Source organism: Kryptolebias marmoratus, linkage group LG9, assembly GCF_001649575.2.
Source record: "Kryptolebias marmoratus isolate JLee-2015 linkage group LG9, ASM164957v2, whole genome shotgun sequence".
NCBI classification, from domain to species: Eukaryota; Metazoa; Chordata; class Actinopteri; order Cyprinodontiformes; family Rivulidae; genus Kryptolebias; species Kryptolebias marmoratus.
This window is the reverse complement of record NC_051438.1, coordinates 3,043,445-3,064,728: the sequence shown is the minus strand read 5'-3', so window position 1 is coordinate 3,064,728 and position 21,284 is coordinate 3,043,445.

Genomic DNA, 21,284 nt, shown 5'->3' with positions numbered 1-21,284 from the left:
CAATATAATCCTATTGGCCTCTTCAGAGGTTAACAAAGGTCATTCATATCCAGTTTGGTGCAAATCGGATAATGCATGTGTGATTTAGAGCCAACCGTATACAAACGGCGAGGGATTGGCGTTTGCCATTCTGTTAGGCCCACATTATTCAGGCACCAGTCAGTGCTGAGAGAAGGATTCTGCATCATGTTGTTCTGTCATCCAACACAGGCTTAAATTAGTATGAGTGAAAGAGAAAAAAGGACAACCTCCAACAGGAAAACATGCTACTTCCTGTTGGAAGGGGGCGGGGCTAAAGTGATGTCACAAACTGACCACGTTAATGTGATTAGTACTAGTCTGTTATGACACATAGCAAGTTTCATTAATCTATGACCTTATATGTGGAAGTTATTACACCTTGACGTTTCATGGCAAATGGTCAGATTTTGAGGCTTGGCCACGCTCACATGCTTTGCTCTGGCAAAAAGCTTTTGATCACTTTTGACCTTCAATGTCTCAAGACTGAGCTCAGTGATTCTGAAGCCTGTATGTCAAAAGCTGTAGGAGGAGTTTGATCCAATGCGAAGGCTGTAATTGCCGAAAATGGGGTAAAAATCCGACCTTTGATCCAAGATGGCTGACTTCCTGTGAGGTTTGGACCATGGCTCCAAGAGACTTTTTCGTAGGTTCTGTGAAGGTGCATATGTTTACCGAATTTCATGATCGTCAGTGAAACCATGGCTTGGGGCAGTTTCTTTAAATATTTCTAGGGGGCACTGTGAAAGAATTAGGCCACGCCCACCAAATATTGGACATCATGTCTTTCCTGCTTTTTTGGTCCCTGCTTCGGAGTAGGGCCAGCCGGGTCGGCCCTGCTTTGGTGGGTGGCACAAGCTTAACTCCTGTTCACTCATTGGTTGTGGGTGTAACCAGATGCAAGCATAAAGAGCGAACGGTAGGAATATAAACAACAGCGTGAGCTTACCCTGTAATGTTTATGCCATCTGTCCCCCAGCTGAAGGCGCTGTAAAGCCTGAAATCTCCGGCGGATAACAGCTGTCCTACTCTGCGCAACAATTTCGGCATCCAGAGCATTTCTTCCACTGCGCCTCTCTTCCTGAGGTCTCAGGAGAATCCCCATAAGTTTAAAAAACAGCAACAACACAGGGCCAATGTTGTCCATAGCGCTTCCGTTGTTTACACACCTTGCCCCAAGTTTTCGTAACGCTCCCCGCAACACAAGGAGGCGTTCCTCTGCTACCGACCAAACTGGCCGGTGGATACGTGATGCATTCTTTATAGAGCCGAGCAGAGTAGAGTGGAGTAGAGTGGGACTTCTGAATTAGAGCCAGTGTAAAAGAGGCAATACATACATCCACAAACCTTCAATAATACAGTCAGCAATAAACTAAGCAGCTTTACATGAATAACTGCTGTTAAGGTGACTCTGACTGCAGAAAGTTCAGAATCTGTCACTCTCGTTTTCCTGACAGCTGCCATAATGACAGCGTCAATCCTAATGATGAATAATCATTTGCACCCAAAGCTGAAGAATGGCACTCATACTTCCCAGCTGTCTGCTGAGAGCAAGGAGGTGAATAGAGAGATGAATAAATGAAGGGAGCATCATGAAGGCTGCATCAGTGACAGAGAGGCATGCAGAGGAGCAAAGAGGAATCATGGGAAAGAAGATGGGGTGGATTAGTGACAGTCTACTGTAGGGGAGTAATGAAGTAAAAATCTGATAAGATCTCTAATAAAATGTCTGCTAATCTCATAGAGCCTGAGATTAGCAGACAAACTCATCCACACAGAAAACTGATCAGGGGTCATATTTATCACTGAGGCCACCACTAGCTCTGTATTAGTGTTAAAATGTGACATTTGGTGGTATTTATTTTTAACAGTGGTGGATCTAGAGATTTTTTTTCTTGGGGTGGCAAAGGTGGGACATGAGGTTCCGGCTGTGAGGACAAAGTTTATTGTTGTAGGAAAAGTTTTTTTTGGACTTAATGTCATGGTTATTTGTTTATGCAGATGAAGTACACAAACTGTAGTGCTGTTTGACAGCAACTTAGTTTTTCCCAGGTTCAATAACCCTTCTGTGTTTGTCTTTGTCTCTTTCCTGTTTTCTCAAACCCCAACCAGTTGAGGCAGATGGCTGCCCATCCTGGTTCTTGTTCTACTGAAGGTTTCTTCTGGTTAAAAGGGAGTCGTTCCTTTTCACTATTCCCAATGTGCTGCTCAGAATAAGAGATGGCAATGAAGTGAAGATTCGACACAATCTGCTGGCTTCCTTAGATAACTTTTACTGATTGGCTTTTTATAATGTAAGTCAATGTTTTTGTATAGTACCCTGAAATGACTTTTGTTGTGAAGTGGCATTAAAAAAAACTGAACTGAATAAAGAATCACAATCAGATATCTTTTCTCAAACATTTGGATTCTCATAAACACACACACACACACACACACACACAATACTCATTTCATTTTTCACATAATTTTAAAAGAAACATTTGCGATGCATTTGAGATCATCAGTCTCAAAAGGAGAGGTCCACATTGTTTTACAGGGTTATTTAACTTCAGCTGCCAGTGGGCCAAATCTAAAAATGATTGGGGGGTTGAGAGCCATTGGCAATAATTATCAACCCCATCCCAAAAAGGTGAAAATGGACAATTATGTTTTTGCCTATGTCACTCTCTCTGTATTATGGAGGACCGAAACTGACAATCAAAAATAAAAGCAGAAATATATTTATTTTGCTTTTGCCTTTTCCTTACTCATGCATTTTTGTCAAGTAATGTTTATATTTTCTTTTCTTTTTCCCTTCACATCCGTTTTTTGTTAAGTAATGTTTATATTTTGTTTTCCTTTTTCTTTATACAGCGATTGTTCTTTAGACATTTCCTCGTGTCCTCTTTTTACTTCACCTCCTCAATATGCAAATGAGGAGGCTGTCTTCTTGGTTCAGCTTCTCTCCTATTGGTCAATAAACAGGAAGGAGCAGGATTCATGTGTAGATTGATTGTGCAGTAATAACAACGTGTTTCCGCTCACAGCGTTTCTTTTTATTTATAACCCCACGACTGCGTCGTCAAAAACTGAATGAATGAATAGCAGATGGAATCTTTGCTACTAAACTGGATCCCTTCCACCCCCTGTCTGCACTAAGAAATTGTGTCCATAAAAGTTGTGAACAGAATTTGTGACAATGGACAGCCCTGGTGGAGTTCGACTCTCACCCTAAAGAGGTTCGACTTAAGCAGGTACTGCGAATCAGACTCTTATACTATTTGTACAAGAACTAAAGGACCCTAGTAATGGACCCCTAATCCCATACTCATGGAACACCCCCCCACAGGGTACCTCAGGGGACAAGGTTGAATTCCTTCTCCAAGTCCACAAAGCACATGTAGACTGGTTAGGCTGGGGGTCGGCAATCCGCGGCTCTAGAGCCACATGTGGCTCTTTGGCGCTGCCCTAGCGGCTCCCTGGAGCTTTTTAAAAAATGTTTGAAAATGGAAAAAGATGGGGGAGAGAAATATATTTTTTGTTTTAATATAGGCCTGTTTTACACGGACCCTAATTCAGAAGTCCCGCTCTACTCTGCTCTACTCGGCTCTACTCGGCTCGGCTCGATAAAGAATGCATCACATTCACACCGGCCAGTTTGGTCAGTAGCGGAGGAATGCCTCCTCGTGTTGCGGGGGGCGGGGCCGTGGGGAGCGCTACCGAAACTTAGTGCAAGTTGTGTAAACAACAGAAGCGTTATGGACAATGTTGGCCTTGTGTTGTTGCTGTTTTTTTAAACTTATTGTGATTCTCCTGAGACTTCAGGAAGAGAGGCACAGTGGAAGAAATGCTCTGGATGATTGTTGCGCGGAGTAGGACAGCTGTTATCCGCCGGAGACTTCGGGCATTACAGCGCCTTCAGCTGGGGCACAACGGCATAAATGTTGCAGGGTAAGCTAACGCTGTTGTTTATATTCCTACCTTCGCTCTTTATGCTTGCATCTGGTCACACCCACGACCAATGAGTAAACAGAAGCTAAGCTTGCGCCGTCCACAAAGCAGGGCTGGCCCGGCTGACCCAACTCCGAAGCAGCTATATTAGCCTATCAGATAGGCTAATATAGCTAATATAGATACATACAGCATGTGTTGCCTTCATTATAAGGCTTATATGAGGCTTTTAATTTTTTGCGGCTCCAGACATTTGTTTTTTGTTCCAATATGGCTCTTTTAACATTTTGGGTTGCCGACCCATGGGTTAGGCAAACTCCCATGCACCCTCAAGGACCCTAGTGAAGGTAAAGAGCTGATCCTGTTCCATGGTCAGGATGGAACCTGCATTGTTTCTCCTGAATCTGAGGTTTGACCATTGACTGGACTCTCTTCTCCAGCACCCCTAAATAGAATGTACCAGGGAAGCTGAGGAGTGTGTTTTCCCTGTAATTGAAACATACCCACCAGTCCACACCAGTCTGGCACTGCCACTGATGTCCATGTAATGTAGCACAGACATTTCAACCAAGACATCCCAACAACATACAGAGCTTGGGGTGGATATCATCCACTCTCATTCACTACCACCATTGGTTCAAGTATCAACACCATGGGAATGTCCTGCCATCATACTGTTTAGGAAGGAGATGGGTTGCCTATTCCAAGGATGAAAGTGCTTTGGTGTGAAATGTGCTTATCAATACCAAAACAAAAGCAAAAGAGCTTGTGAAGATGTGGGTAACAGAGTCATTATTCACAGTGAAACAAGTCCTGTACCAATCTGGGCTGAAAGGTCACTCAGAGACACAAGCTATTACTCCAAAAGCAACATAAAAAAGCCGGATGAAACTAAAATTGAACTGGTTGGCCAAAATGACCATCATTAAATTTGGAGAAAAAGGGGGTAGCTTGCAAGCCTGAGAACACCATCCCAATTGTGAAGTAAGGGGGTGGCAGCATTATGTTGAGGGGGTGTTTTACTGCAAGAGGGACTGGTGCATTTCACAGAATAGCACCACGATGAAAGAATATTATATGGAAATACTGAAGCAATATCTCAGGACATCAACCAGGAAGGTAAAGCCTGGCCACAAATGGATTTTCAAATGAACAGTGACTTGAAGCATACTGCCAGATTAGTTACAAAGTGGCTTAAGGACAACCAAGTCAATGTTTTGGAGTGGCCATCACAAAGCCCTGATCTTATTCCCATAAATAATTTGTGGGTAAAGATGAACAGCATCTATGAGCAAGACAGCCTTGAAACTTGATTCAGTTCCACCAGTTCTGTCAGGAGGAATGGGACAAAATTCCAGCCAACTTGTGGAAGCTTGTGAAGGATACACAAAACATTTGACCCAAGTCATACAAAAAGGACAATGCTACCAAATACTAAATAAATATATGTAAACATGTGACTTCAAAAAAGTAATAAAAAAATTATCTCTCATTATTTTTGGCATTTACAAAGATATATAATTTTGGGAATCCTAACTATGCTAAAACAGCAAAGGTTTACTCAGATTTAATGTCAGACAGTGAGAAACAAATTGTTCTGTGTTTTTTTAAAAGTGTTTGTGAACATTTGGTTTCAACCGTTTAGTCACATTGAGAGACTCTAAAAAGGGCCTTCATATTACGCAGAACTGATCAGTCTTAGAATAGGGTACGTAGGTATGTCCTCTTCTGGACAAGACTCAACGGTTCACCTACACCTCAAGGAAAAGGAACACTCCTTTGAGGACCAAAATGTTCATATTTTGGACTGAGAAGATGGTTGGGGGAGGGGGGGGGGGTTAAGGAAGCCATCCAAGTCAAATGGGAGAAACCAACATTAAACACTCCAATCAACACTTGCACTCATGTGACAAGAGTGGCCCATCAGTGAGTCAGATAAACAAGGACCCTAACGAGCCTCTATTGTTAGCTTACAATAGAGGCTCCAGCTTACATCACACCTCAGCTTTAAAAGCTCAACTCCACACTCTCCATTTCTGAATTGAGAAAGCTCCTTGGATGAGAAGCGAAACGTCTTCAACTACAGAATAGAAGTGAAGTGAAATTTATTTATGTAGCACTTTCCAGCAACAAGGCGATCCAAAGTGCTTTAAAACACAGAAACAACAATCAGGTACAGAATTAAATACAGATAAAACATCAAAATCAAATATAGAAATAAAAAAAACATCAATCATGTATAATCTAAATGAAATATAAGATAATTCTAAATAAAGTCATGAAACTAAACATATCTAAACATGAGCTAAGATAGTCTGAATAGTAGCTAAGATAATCTAAATGAAATCATGATAAAGTTAAAACTGAACTAAACAACAATCAGGAATCTAACAATATCTAAAATATGTGCCAAGATAAAAAAAACTAAACTAAATGTACAGAAAGCCTAAATAAGCTAACATAAACTGAAACATGATAATGCTAAACTAAAGGTACCAAGAGGCTAACTAATAGTACTAAAGGCCTGCTGACAGCCAACATAAGAATTGCTAAGATAAGTAAACTAAGGTAGTGAAGGAAGGGAGAGAGGGAGTGCGAGTGGGGTGACAGAGATGAGGCAGAGACGGTGGAAAATATGTGTTTGTGTGTGTGTGTTTGTAAAGACGGTGAAAGACGGTGTGGTGTGTGTGTGTACAGTCCATGAATCATGTCACAGAGGCCATTGCCTTTCATAATATGATGAAATGTTTATCAGCCAGCCCAGAGCAGATCCACAGATGTCCTTAGGCAAGGGTGGGGGACATCCCCTGGTGACATCGTTCCTCAGCTGTGGTAAATTCTCCTGATAAGCAACACCTGTATTTAAGGTTCCACTCGGGTTCAGATCTTTGCTGGAGCATAGTGCCTTATGGGTAGATTCTACAGCTCCTTGGTTTTTTGATTAACATCTTAGCCAAGTTATTTATGCCTTCATGTTCTATACTGTGCTTCAGGTCGTGTCTCGTTTTTGGACTCTGCTTTGCTCTTACCGAGAGAACTTACCTGCCACTGGACATCCAAACAACTCCTTGCCAGGACTGCCTCCTCCTCTTTCCTCGTCGCCTTCACGTACCTCAACGCTCCTGGAACAGTAAGACAGAAAAATAACTATTACTCCCACTCCTCAATCTCCTCAAACAGTGCAAAACCTGAGACTCACCTTCTGCCTGCTTGCTTGTTTCAGATTGCCCCGACGATTACCTGGACGTACATTTCATACCCACCTGTAAATATTTCACCTTTAAAAAAATTCACTTACTTTTAGCCTGTTTTCATGTCTGGTTCTTGGTTCCGCTCCTCTGACGTGTCCTGGTTTATGTCAGACAGAGAGAAAAAGCATGTTCGCCTTCCACCAGGAGTAACTAAAAAAAAAATAAATGGATATGATTACTTTAGCTCCAGCATGAAAATTACTACCTTAAGTCTGGTGACCAACTGTGCAGTTAACATTTTGAAGAAGAGCACTTTAAATAAAGATCATTTTGTGATTCAGTGAAATTTGTTCTTGACAAACAAATATAGTAACATTGATTTGGTTATTGGGTGATTCTGAACACCCACAAGTCTAATGAGGAGGAAGTGATCAGTGTAAATATAAAGTGTCCCATGCTGCAAAATGAGTCATAATCAACACAGCTGGCAGTACAGGGAAAGTGAAAATCCTTATTTTATCCATAAATGAGATTAGTGAAAAAATGCATCCATAAAGACACCATCTAACAATCCAACTAGAATAGTGTATAATTATATACCTTCCCGGGTACTTAGATCATCTGAGCAGATGTTATTGGTTGTCCCAAAAACCAGGATGAAGCTCAGAGGAGATTGGGCTTTTTCTGCTGTAGCACCTAATCTTTGGAACAACCTACCCTCCGACATTAGACAGGCATCTTCCTTGTATTGTAAAGCACTTTGGTCAATTACTAATGTTTTTAAATGTGCTATATAAATAAAATTGACATTGACATAATTGTCCTAATATACCTTTTAAATCTATGTTTTCTAACAAGTATGTCTTCGGAAATATGCTCTTTAATTGTAATCCTAATATTTTCCTTTGAAATTGCCCATTTTTTTCCCCAAGCTGCTGGGAAAATTCAACGTGTGATCATTGTAAAGCTTGGGGGTTCCCCTTGTGAAATGTGGGGCTAGAGTTACTGACAGCATCACTCCATACCAAAAAAATACAAAAAACATGTTTTCAAACCGGTACTCTTGTTAACAAAACTTGCTTCTTCTTCTGCCTCCATTTTCACTGATCAACAATGTGATATTATTATGAGAACACGGTTCTGTCTCCCGCAGCGTTCTATCGCAGCGTTCTATCGCAGCGTTCTATCGCAGCGTTCTATCACAGCGTTCTATCACAGCTGGCTGTGGTACCGATGACATCACCAACCAAGGACAGTAACACTTTCCCCATTCAGAATTTTTACACCAAAACTCTAAAAATAAGTTATTAACTTTTTTAATCAGAGAAATGAGCCACTGGGATGTTTTTTTTAGAAGTGTTTAACTAAAAGAAAATATGAAAACTCATTTTTTTACATTTGATTTCATTTAACCTTTAAGTAAACGCACCATCCTTTTTGCAAGGCGAGTTTCATTTCTTTGATTTTTAAAAAATTCTGTTTAAACAAAATTCAAAAGTAATGACTGATTTTCATTAGTTGATTTTTTTTCTGTTTAGTAAATCTTTCTGATTATTACTTTAGTTAGTTTCAAGTTATTTCAGCAACCATTGTGGGTTTTCTTTCTTTAACACAGAAGTGCAAACAATTTTGTCTGCTACTGTATGTTTTGATGTTTTCTCAAGGGTTTAGTGTTTTTCAAAGTTCTTTGAGGTTTATCCAAAACTTTCTCTTATTCAAGGTTAAAATGTCATTTTTTAGAGCTGCACAAACACACAAAGACACACACACACACACACACACACACACACACACACACACACACACACACACACACACACACACAAGTATACTCACACATTCAAATAGAGTTTGTGTTAAAGTGAGCATTAAAGTGTGTGATTTTCTCTGTGTAGGTGTTTAGTGTTTAAGTTCTGGACTGAGAGGACATAAAAACCATCATTCTGTTTCTCATCAAACAACCAGCCGAAGCCTCGATGTGCATTTAAAGCACTTGAAAGTCCTCTTTCTGCTCTGTGGTTGTATTTGCTGCAGTTTGTAGTAGCTTCTCTCCATCCAGCACCCACACAAAGCTGTTTCTAAAGCTGACCTCTCCAGCTGTCATCTGACGTACACCCAGCCTCCACTCCTCCACCCTCAGAGCTCTGTATGCCTTTCAACCTGAAAACACTCTGTGTGACTGTTGGTGTGTTGGTTGGGCAGCCCATCTGTCTAAAGGCCATGTCTGACTCTGAACACTGCATCATGGCCTTTCACAGTCAGCCATGGACATCACAATTCTACATCCACTAACGGGACTATGACATTTAGGTGAGTTCTGAGGTCCAGAGCCGGTCCGAAGGGAACAGAGAGCAGTTTCTATTTATTCAAACCATGCTGACGACATATTCCCTACACCTGGGAGTGATGCATACACGACTCGGTTTTAGTCACTGAAATGTGCACAGATTAGTCCAAATATGACCTGTGTGCCTGTGTGTGTTTGTCTGTCAGTTAGCAAAGTATCTGATGAAACACTGGACAGATTTTAATGAAACTCTCAGAAAGTTATCACGAGATGAACCTCTACAACATAAAATGTTGAACTCAATCCAATTCAAAATGGCTACCCCTGCTAATCAACTTTAGCAAACACAAAAATGGGCTTTAACTTAGTTTACAGATAGTGAGGTAAAACTTGGTGTGGCAGTAGTGACAGTTGTCCCCAACACACAGTCAGAGTGTTAAATGTTTGTCTATATTTTTGGCAATGACTGTTGGAGTGAACCTATTTGTTAACAAAATAATTCAGAAATCACAGAATGGATTTAAATGACATTTCAGAAAGTAATCATTGGATGTACATCCAAGATGTCTGCCACAACTAAGTGATATCTTGCAATATTGCATGAGATTGCATATAATGTTAATTTCAACTTTTGACCAAAATGGCTACAACTCATTTCTTAACAAGGTGATGCTTAACATTAGATGGCCTTCAATAATTGTATGATTTTTCTAAGCATACAGAATCCTCTCTCCGCCAGTGAATTTATTTATGCTACATAATTACAGTATTTCTCTAAAATGTCACAATATTTAACTCCCACTCTGGTTTTTCTGTTGACTTCCTTTCAGTCACAGTTTCCTGTTGTCATCAGGCTGAGCAAACAAATCTCACATCTCACTTTTTCATTTGTGTGAAATCTCAGCTCTGTTTTTCAACAACTGATCCACCAGCCTTCTGTATCCTGTTTGCAACATCCTACCGAGTACTTCAACTCACGTCAAATGTGTTGTCAGACTTCGTACTGTGGACAGAGAGGATTTGGAAAAACTGAGTTAGGGTGTGGAATATTCAGTTTTTCAAACATCTCTTGGAACAGCGTCAGTGTGGCCTAATATAAAGTGTGATTATCATATTAGATGTCCATGTGACCTCATGTAAATTTAACACAGAGCACTTCTCAGACTTAACTGCAATTTTCATTTATTCAGCGCTGGTGGTGGGGGTATAATGGGGTGTAGGGGAGGGATCAGGTAGGATGTGTTTGATAGGCTGACTGAGTTTACTGCTGTTGAATTTTAATCTGCAATGAATCATAGTGACTCTGATAAAACTTATCGTACTCGTTATCATCCTTCACTTGAGTTGCAATTAGTCCACTGTAGTGACACTAATATATGCAAATCTATGACTCTGACTTACTTCACATAAACAGAAGAAAGTTTGGCATTAGCCTTTCAAATTAGGACTGGGACTAAAGTCCTGGACCAAGTTTCTGTTCTGCTCGTAGAGTTTGACCTCGACCCTGCTGGACCCCACAGTTTCTATGGTTAAATAAAAAAAAAGGTAACTTTTAGTCATCCTTTTTTTTTTCGTGCTTTTTGTCCTCTCTCGTCCATCACTCTATATCTAACTAACTGGGATTCATCAGTGAACAGGAATGTATTCTATCACCACTATGAATCTGTCAGGATCCATGTTTACGTTTACATCTATTACCGCTTGTGGTGTTTTTGTTTGTATTCTTGTGCTTATTTTACTTTGTGTGCCTGCCAGTTTCCCTAGTGTTTGGTTTTCAGTTCCTCAGTCCACATGCTCTCACCTGTTCCTAGTTGTTCTCCACCAGGTGTTTGTCATTCTGTTTCATTAGCACCCCCTTTATATTGTCTGTTCCCCTGTGTCTCCTTGTTCAAATTGAAAGGAACAAGTAGTGATGACAAGGTTAAGGATAAGACATACAGGATTAAACAAAACATTACTTTTGGTAGGTAAGCATCCAAAAGGTAGATGTGGTTGTGGAATGGATTTAGAGACAGTGGGGCATGTAATAAGTCATTGTGAGAGGTATAGGGTAAATAGAGAAAAATTAAAACAAGAAGTAGGAAAATAAAGCAGTTATTATTTTTTTTAAAGGAAACTGGATTATATCAAAGAATTTAGTTTAGTTAGGAAATAAAAATATTCTGGCCCACACTCCCGTATGGTAGATGGTGATAATACATCTAAATGTTAGATGTCACCCGCCAGTAAACCCAAGAAGAAGAAGAAGTCTCCTTGTTCAGTCATTCTTGCTTCATAGCACTGTCTGGGTTTTTTAGTCTTGTTTTTGCTACCGTGTCAGCCTTTTGTTATAATAAACCTTCAACTTTTCTTCAAGCTCCCTGGTTAGTGATGGCAGAAATGGAATGATTTCAAGATTTGACCTTGTGGAACGTTCAGAACATCTCACCACAGCACCTGGTGGTAAAATGAAGTCAACGTTCAATAAGTTTGTCACAAACAGTAAAACATAGTGGTTACACAGCATTGAAATTCTTTTTCATTTCTCATCACATAACTAAAATAAACAACTAAACTAAACAAAGAAGAAAACTTCCCTCCAAGCATATGAAATAATAGAATGGAAAGATATTTTATTGGAATCAGTCTGTATTTGTAGTGGCAGCTTCTATACATTCAGGTATTTTTATTCAGAAAAGTTAGGAACGAGATGCATTTTAGCCCCTTCCACATCAATATCAATCCAAAACCACGCTTCGTACACAACACTTGGGTTAATGAGGTAAGACTTTGCAAACACATCGCAGGTTAGAAAAGCACTGAAATATTTCTTTTAATGTCAGAAAGTGAATAAGGAGAGAAGACGAGTAATAATCCTTCACATATAAACCATATAAGCATCGTCATTTTGGGAAGCAACAGTGTTTTATTTATAAACAACATAACAAGATTGCCGCATTTTTGTTTGCATTTCACTGAATTTCAATCCACTGTTTTGTGACAGTTTGTGATGAAATGGAATGGGACAGTTACAAAACATGCTGCTTCTGAAACGATTGTGGAACAGTGTTTCAGAACAAGTTTAACAAGGTTTCAGCACACACCAAAGCACTGTTTCAATTCTGCTATCACCATCCCTGGTATAAGACTACATTTTAGGTCTCTACACTCCAGAATCACTGATACATTTCAGAATACTCTATTAGTTTTACCATGCCTCCCATCTTGACAAGTGATTTAGCCCGCCTTTACACTTAATGATAGCCCTGCTACTCTCTCCACAACCAGAATGAGTTGGATTACAGAAACTTTAGAAAGAAATTCTGTACTGTGGAGGCAATCAGGATGCTGCTATTAAGTACTCACCAAATATTTTTTGCTGCTATTTATTGCATCCTCACAATGCTGTACATAGCCTCTTTTACAATTGTGTAGGGCTGTACCAATGTAGCCACACAGCAATTTGGCAGCTATTGTGATGTAACATTTTTGCTGTATGAAAGTATTTTAAAAAACATAATAATGCAGTTGAGTAGCTACTTGCAATGTTTGCAATTTGGGTATTTCTTGTGGTGATAGTGATAGAGCTGAGTACACTGAGTTCACCCAACTACTGTAACCCTTAAAGCTAACTGAGCAACACTTTAGAAAAAATTCTAAAGAGAATAGACAAGTTTCCATGATTCAGCAATCAGGCAAAAGGATTACAGAACAAGAACCTGAATTTATCTCTCTGGATGACCAACCCATGGCTGTGGTGGAGAAAATAGGATTTCCACAACTTTTAGAACTATGGGAGCCACGGTACATCCTACCTCCGACGCTACATAACCTACATAGAGGTCATCAGGCTGAAGGATTTGGACACTGGTTGTCAATAACCAGAGAACAGGACATCATTGGAAAGGCCATATTTTGGTGACACCATTGAAATGGTGAAAACATCCTCTGTCTTGTTTTTTTCAATTCCTGCTTCTTGTTCTAGGTCAGAAAAAGCTTGATGCTGCTGGTTTCTTCACATGACACATGCTTCTACTAGAATAACAGTAACTTCTACCTATAAACTGTATGTGGCTGAACCCAGACGTCAACGGCAGACTGGGACAAACCAGAAATTAAAGCCCCCATATTGGTGGTGTGCAGAAATACAACACAGCAGCATCTGTAAAGTAGTTCCTGCTGGTTTCATTCTATAGTCTATGGCAGGGGTGTCAAACTCCAGGCCTCGAGGGCCGCTGTCCTGGAAGTTTTAGGTTTTTCTGCTCCAACACACCTGATTCAAATGGTTTAATTACCTCCTCACCAAATCATCAGGTTCTCCAGCAGCATGTCCACAAATGCAAAATCATGCAAATATCATATTGGGGCTTGACATCAGTCAATCTTTAATCTTAAATGACTCAGAGTGGTATTGGGGGCAAACAGCCTAAATCTAGACAGCCGTAGTTATACAATATGAATAAAATCAATCAGTCAATTCAATCAGTCAAATCAATCACATCCCACAAAAATAGGCAGCATGCAGCTCAGTGGGGTTAAGGCATAAAATGTTTGTCAGACTTCTCCCATTTCACTTTTTCACCTCACTGGTCACACAGACCGTCTTTCAACACTACATCTTGAGCTGCAAAGTTGACTTAGCTCTGCTTATGTGGACCATTATGGTGCTGATACCTTGCTTGGCAGCTTGACATCACCAGGCTGATTTCAACCCAATGCACCAACTCAGTCCTTTAAGAAATCCTACCAAGACAGGAAGGACACATCTCAGGCCTAGCTTGAGGTGTTTTGTGAAAGGGGCTAATGTCAGCAGCATGTTCTCATGGCAATATTACAATGTATGTCCATGATCTCATCACACCCTATTTTTAAGTCTTTGTAACAGTTAAGATTTGTGCTATCGGCAATTATTTTGAAAGTTTATTGGATTTCTGTAGGTCCCATACTTGTTTCATGACCCCAACCCTAACTTTGGGAATTACTGCACTAGAAAATCATTCTAATATTGCACAATGCTAATGCCATGTACCCACAGTGTGCTCATGACTGCACAAGGTTGATTTTAAGACTTTGTCATTATATGCAGAATATATGGGATCTTCGGAACCTCCACCATCAGTTTCAGCCTTAATGTGTTGGAGAAAACCCAAGTTGGCAGAGGCAGATGGCCATCATCCTGAGACTGGTCCTAATTCTGCTGTAGGTTTCTTCCTGTTAAAAGGGAGTTGTCCCTTTTCCCTGTTGCTAAAAAGCTGGCAGGATGGGGATCACAACAAAGTAAAATGCAACTGAATCTGCTGGCTTCCTTAGATAACTAGTTGGTTAGTTACTAGTTGGCGTTTCATAATGTTCTGTATGCAAATGTGTTGTATTATAATTGGAATTTCACTGATTGTAGATGAATTAAATTTGGATTTAAATTGGATTTATGATTAGGACTTGATTGTTACTTTTGTATAGTGCCCCGAGAAGACTTTGGATGTGAACTGGTAGTAATAAAATCAACTGAATTGAATTGAAACACCATAAGCACATTTTAATTCATTTGAGTTTCATTTTATTTTAGAGTGGAGTTGTTTTCAGACAGCACCACTCTACTTTGGTCTGGCTTAGATTAGCTGTTAGCTCATTGTTCATTAGCTCATCAGTCCTGTCAGAATTAAACTATGTTTCTTTAAATTGATGTTGTTCCAAGAACTATTTACAACCGGTACGATAATAAGAACTCACAGCTTTTTCATTGAAATCTGCTTCAAAAGAACTAAACTACTAAACTACTGCTTTGAAGAAAAGGCCCTAAAGACTGGAGGAACAGTGAAGAATGGTTTGTGGGTTCCAAATATTTCACATATAGATACACTGTTCCTGCACTCACAGCTCTTCAGAATGTATTAAAGTATGACATTTCCAGGTTTTTTTGTTGTGATGGGAAAGGAGGGGCATTGAGACATCAAATACTACATTCTTGGACTCATCATTCAGCCGATAAACAAGGTGGCATTTCCATTCGCTGTCTGACTGTACCTGATTCAAACTGTGTAAAAATATTTCAACAAGCAGGGTTAAAAATTATCCTTCTTTTTGCTTCTCTTTTTTTCTCTGCTATTTTCTGTGATCACATATAAAATATTTTAGCATAGATGAATACTTAATCAAGATATTCTTATTTGCATATTTCTTATTTATGCTGTCAAAAAGCTGCTGGTGAGAGCTTTGGTAATTTTATGAGTTATAAATCTTATTTGCTTCAAACTCTAGCACAAACACATGAAAAACAAAAAGATATTTGAACCATCATTTATAGTCTGTTACAATAATGTGCACCCACCTTGTTTTTTTACTCTTCTGTTGCATTACAACAGGCAATTTAAACTAGAGAAATTGAATTTTCTGCAAAAATGCAGCGTGAATGCTGAGTGCTGAAGGACTTTTCTTTAACCTGCTGAAGAAGCTAAACTGAGTTCTTAAAGTTAAAGCAAGCAGCACAGAGGCTAAAATGAGCAGATCATGAGCTAAAAACTAAAGGAAATGAACAGTGGTTAGAAGTTAAAAGCAGCCAAACAGTACCCTAGCTAAAAGATAAAAGTAGCTGAAAAGTAGCTAAAAGCTAAAAGCAGCTTAATAATACAAAAACAGAGCAAGATTAGTAAAGCAGATTTCAAAGAGAACAATGTTTTTGAAGGAATTGAAGAGATCTTTGTTTTTCTTTATGGAATTTTGTTCAAAATAAAGTTAAACATTTTGAAATGTATACATCTTAAAAAACCAAAAGTAATAGCACACTACTCCTGATCGAGCTGATCTTTGGTTAAAATAGCATAAACTATATGGGCATAGTTTGATTAAAAAAAAAAAAAACATTAAAGTGACAATTAACAGGAAACAATAGTGTGAATGCTGACTCAGCATTCACACAATAAATTTGTTGTAGGATTTATTGAAATTAATTTAGGCAAAATAGTCTAAACTGTAAACATGAAATAAAGTGGAAAAAAATGAATTGTGTTTTTGTACGTAACTTATTTGGTCATTTTTAGAGTAACTTTTTTAAACAATTTCAAAAGTGACAATTTGTTGGGCCCGCTGTGTCGCAGGAGGCAAAGTGGATGTCTACCAATTCTATCCCAGGTCCAGGTACCCCCCCCAATAATATTAATGTGTCATTGGGCATGTCACTGAACCACGTGTAGCCCCTTCATCTGTGAAGTGGGGTGTGAACAGGTGAATGAAGCCCACACCATAAAATAACTGACAGAAAATTCCAATTCTTTGAAACTGGAGCCTTTATTGGTCCCTCTGAACAAACAAACAAAAAAAATTTCAAATATCATTTTCCATATATGAGTTTCATTTTGTATCATATTTGATACATCAGGTCACAATGCTCAAAAATTATTTTTTCTTGAACAAACAAAAACATAATAAAACACAAATAACTCAGATAAATTGTTAATTACAAACATAAAAGTGCTACAACAATGCAGCAATAACAAATCCACCAATGGAACTGGCAGGGTGGCAGTCTCGAGAACATAACATTTCAGTTATTTTCTACACATATTGTGGCTCACAACCTTTTTATTTTGCATTATGATAGGCTTGGAAACAGTTTCTGCTTGATGTCACTTGAATTTCATTGCTTGACGTGATGTAAAATACATGAAGTTCAATAAAAAGGACAATTGACTGATTTTTCGAGTTAACTGACCCACTGTATCAAATTTGATACATCACTTTTCAACACGATTTTACAAATAAAATTATGATAAAATACTAAGTAATTTTACATTGCATCAACTCAGTAAGTGTTCCTATTGATAGTTCACCCCAAAACAATTTTTTTTTCTTACCTTAACCTTCTAAAATTGGCAAAGTTTCCTGCTGAAACCGCATGTGTCCCAGTCCTTTGCCATGGCAGTCTTGTAGTAACAGTGGAAAGGCCTCTGGTGAGAAAGTTACTGCCCCCTGTTGGATTATCAGTGCACTACATGTGTCTAATTGTATACATCGGGTTTTTTAGGGAAAAAAATGTCACACTGCTCATTTGGAGGTCTCAAAAACTCATGTATCACATATGATACGTTTGGCGTTATAGGGTTAAGGGGAAAATCATTTTGAGTGATCAGCAAAATTAAAAAAATGCAAGATAAAAACAGTCCATCTTACAGGCTTTTTGGAAGGACATTCATTCTGTAACTGAGAAGGTTTTGGGCGTCCACTTCTCCTTGTCTCCTGTGTTTTATCTACTAAATGGTACCCCAAGTAAATTGAATGCACTTTCTAAATCTTTGTTTACCATTCTTCGATTCCTTGCTAAGAAATGCGTCTTACTAGGATGGTCTTCAGCATGCGTCCCTACTGTGAACATGTGGATCACACAGATATCCACCATCCTTCCTCTGGAGAAACTGACTCATGATCTCAACCACAAATCGGACACATTTTTGAAACTTTGGGGTCCTCTTGAAACTTTTCTACTTAGTCCTTAGTGTTTTAGTATTTTATTTAATCTTTTTTCTCCTCTTTTGTTGGCTGTGAGACGACGTGGAATGGCAGAGTAAGCTAACACTTTATCTTATTCATATGGAATTTTTTTTTTTTTTTTCTTTTATGTTGATGTGAGAGGCAGCACAGGTTTCTTTTCTGTTCTTTGTATAGTAAATTGATCTAAAACTAATAAAAATAATAATAATAAAAAAAACAGTCCATTTCTGCCTAAAGTCTCCCTGTGTATAGTCTATATTTAACATGCATCCAGAGTCTGCAGTACCATTAGACAAGTAGCACCACCAAGCAACACTGAAGCACTTAGAGCTCTTCAAAGACGACACTGCTGAAAGGGCTGGTAGGAAATCATCGCTCCCTTTCATGTCCAGCTTTACACCATGGAGTAATTCATCACAGAACAGACAGTTGAATGTTTACTATTTATTACTGCTCACTGATAAAAGGCGAGCAATAATGTGTGTGTGTCTGTTTGCAAAATATTTAATGAACCACTGGATGAATTGTTATGAAACTTGCAGAAAATAATCATTGGATGAGCATTTACAACTTTTTAGTTTTTTGTAGTCAACCTGATTTAAGATGACCGTCACAGCCTGCTGACCTTCAAATACACAAAATCAGACATAACTAGACTTTGGTGTGGTAGTAGCAGAGAGTCATTCAAAACACATACTCTAAGTGTAACATCTTGCGAAATCTCACAAGATCCTGCATAAATTTTATTTCAAAGTTTGACGAAAACAGCAACAGCTCTTTTGTTTATCAACATAAATGATTGTCAACATAAAACTCGGCAATGAAAGGTGAAGGGTGATATGAGTTCCCTTAAGGACTGCTATATGCCTTTAATTTAATCTGCTTATGTACATATATGCAAATGTATGTTTCTTATCTGATATGTAACTGGGATTTTCAGGGTAATAGTGTCACAGTTGTGTGAAGGTAATAAACACTACTGTGTCATTTCGGAATCAGACTCTGTTGGACCAGATTCTTTTGGATTGGAGTCTTAAAAACAACCACGGAGAAGTTAAATCATTCATGGGCTGAGGATACCTTCATCGCTGCCTTGTTTTCAGCTAGCCTCACCTGACATCAGCCAAAGATTATCTGACTACATTTCATTCAGGTTACAACTCTGTGTCCTTTCTCAGCATCGAAGCACAAAAGTTATTTTCCAGGAAGAAAAGAAAGGCTTTCTGCGAGGATTCTGTCTGGACTTTAAAATGTGATGAAGGCAGCAACAGCAGAGACACACACAAACGGACCTGTTGTAAAACTATGAGATTTTAATTTATTCTTGACTGGAGCTGCAGGGGGCACTGTTGCCTTATCTATTACTTCATTATGAAAACGACAGAGCTTCACTCCCCCACCTCTGCCGCCACACACATACACACATGTGCACACAATCTCTGCCATAAAAAAATAGTCCTTTCATTATAGCAGAATTTTCAAAGAAAAAACTGTAGGTCAAAGTCAGATGATTTTAAACTTTCAGAAGGAATGAGTCAATTTGTAGAAATAAAAATGAAGGATTATAGACAAAGATTTCAAAGGAGCATAAACACTATCTAAGTAGAAGTTAACAGACTTTAATTATAAAGGCCCAGCATTTCTTGAAGAATGCATATCACCCACCGCTCTTCATGCCACAGTTGCAGACAAAAATCTTAATATGATAAATCATGTACTTATAGCTGTTTGGTCAAACCTTGTAAATGACATTATGCACAATCTCATGTTGTATTCTGAGCTCTTGTGAGATGTGTTAGGGCTCAAAGTGTGTGTTGAAGATGAGTCTCAGCTGCTACCAGATATCAAACTTCAGCTGTAAATCTGACTGCTTTATAACCATTTTTGTATTGGCCAAGGTTGATTTGCCCTGGCAGCCCTCTTAAATTGGATTCACTCTAAAAGTTATTTAGTTGTAGATGTACAACCAATGGTTACTTTCTGAAAGATTCATTAAAATCTGATTGACAGTTCATGAGATAATTTGCTAACAGACAGACAGGGATGACGCCAAAAATTACTGCCAAACTTTTAAGCAAAGCTGGCGTGCAGTGTGTTGCGCTGAGAGTAAGTGTTGTGGGTCCATTTCTGCTACGACCACACCACATTTTCAGTCAATAATCTGTTAAATTGACTGAGCCATTTTTATGTTTTCAAAAGACAACTGTCTGTGGCAGCCATCCTAAATTGGACTGATTCCAAAAGTTAAACAGTTGTATATATACATTCAATGATTACTTTCTGCAAATTTAAAAAAATCTGTCCAGTGACTCAAAAAATATTTTGCTGACATGACAGACAAATGAACAAAAACAAACACAAGCAAAGACGTTATCGCCTTTGGTGGCAGGCGTTAAAGATTAAAAACACAGTGCTGTTGGCTAAAAGTGAGTGATGACAACAAAAGTTGAAAAAAAATGAGTGTGATGCTGGGTGAAGGCAGCTGACAGTGTAGCTCCTGAGAAGAGCAGAAGCTAAATGTTAGAATGAAACTTAATTGTCTTTCTCTATCAGATGGAGTGACAGCATCCTGCTGCAGGAAATTGCACTCACTTGGACTGAAGGCATGCATTCACACATCCACAACATCAATCCACTGGCCACAAACTGATATAACACACTGCCTGGGCTACACAGATATACAGACACAGGTACATTTGTTGGCACCGTTATAGCTTATTGAAGCAAAGATTAATTTTAAAACGAAAACTGATTCAGGTAATAGCAGGTGTCTAATGTGTATTTGCCTGCCTTTTAGTATGTGATTATTTTGCAAAGATATGCTACAATAGTATAGACAGATTTGTTGGTACCCTAAAGAGACGATTATTCTTTGCAGAATCATAGTCATGTTTCAAACTAAGTTTGACCTAAATTAGTACCACAGGTGCCTTCAATCACTTCATCAGCCATTCAGCCTGTTTAAAAAGAACAAGCAGCCACTGAGTAGTTTAGTATTGTGAGCACCACACTGAACCTTAGAAAGAAAATTATAAATGTCCCTGTTAAAGGTAAAGGTTGCAAGACCATCTCCAAGTAACTTCTTGTTCCTCTGACTACAGCTGACAAGATTATTAAAAAATAGAAGATTCATGTCTTCACATCTCAGAGTGTGGAGATAATAGGGAATCCAATAATATGCGTATTCCTAATTTTTTGATACACTTGATTAGTATACACCCATTTACGGATCAATCTAAATATATGTATTTTTTAATACTTCCTAAAAATGAATACAAAGTGTTAGCTCTTTAAGACAATATGTGGTTCTTCTCTGAACAAAACTACAGAAAACAAGGGTAAAACTAGAGGTTGAATTTCCTGCGAAAATGCAGTGTGAATGCTTTTTTTGC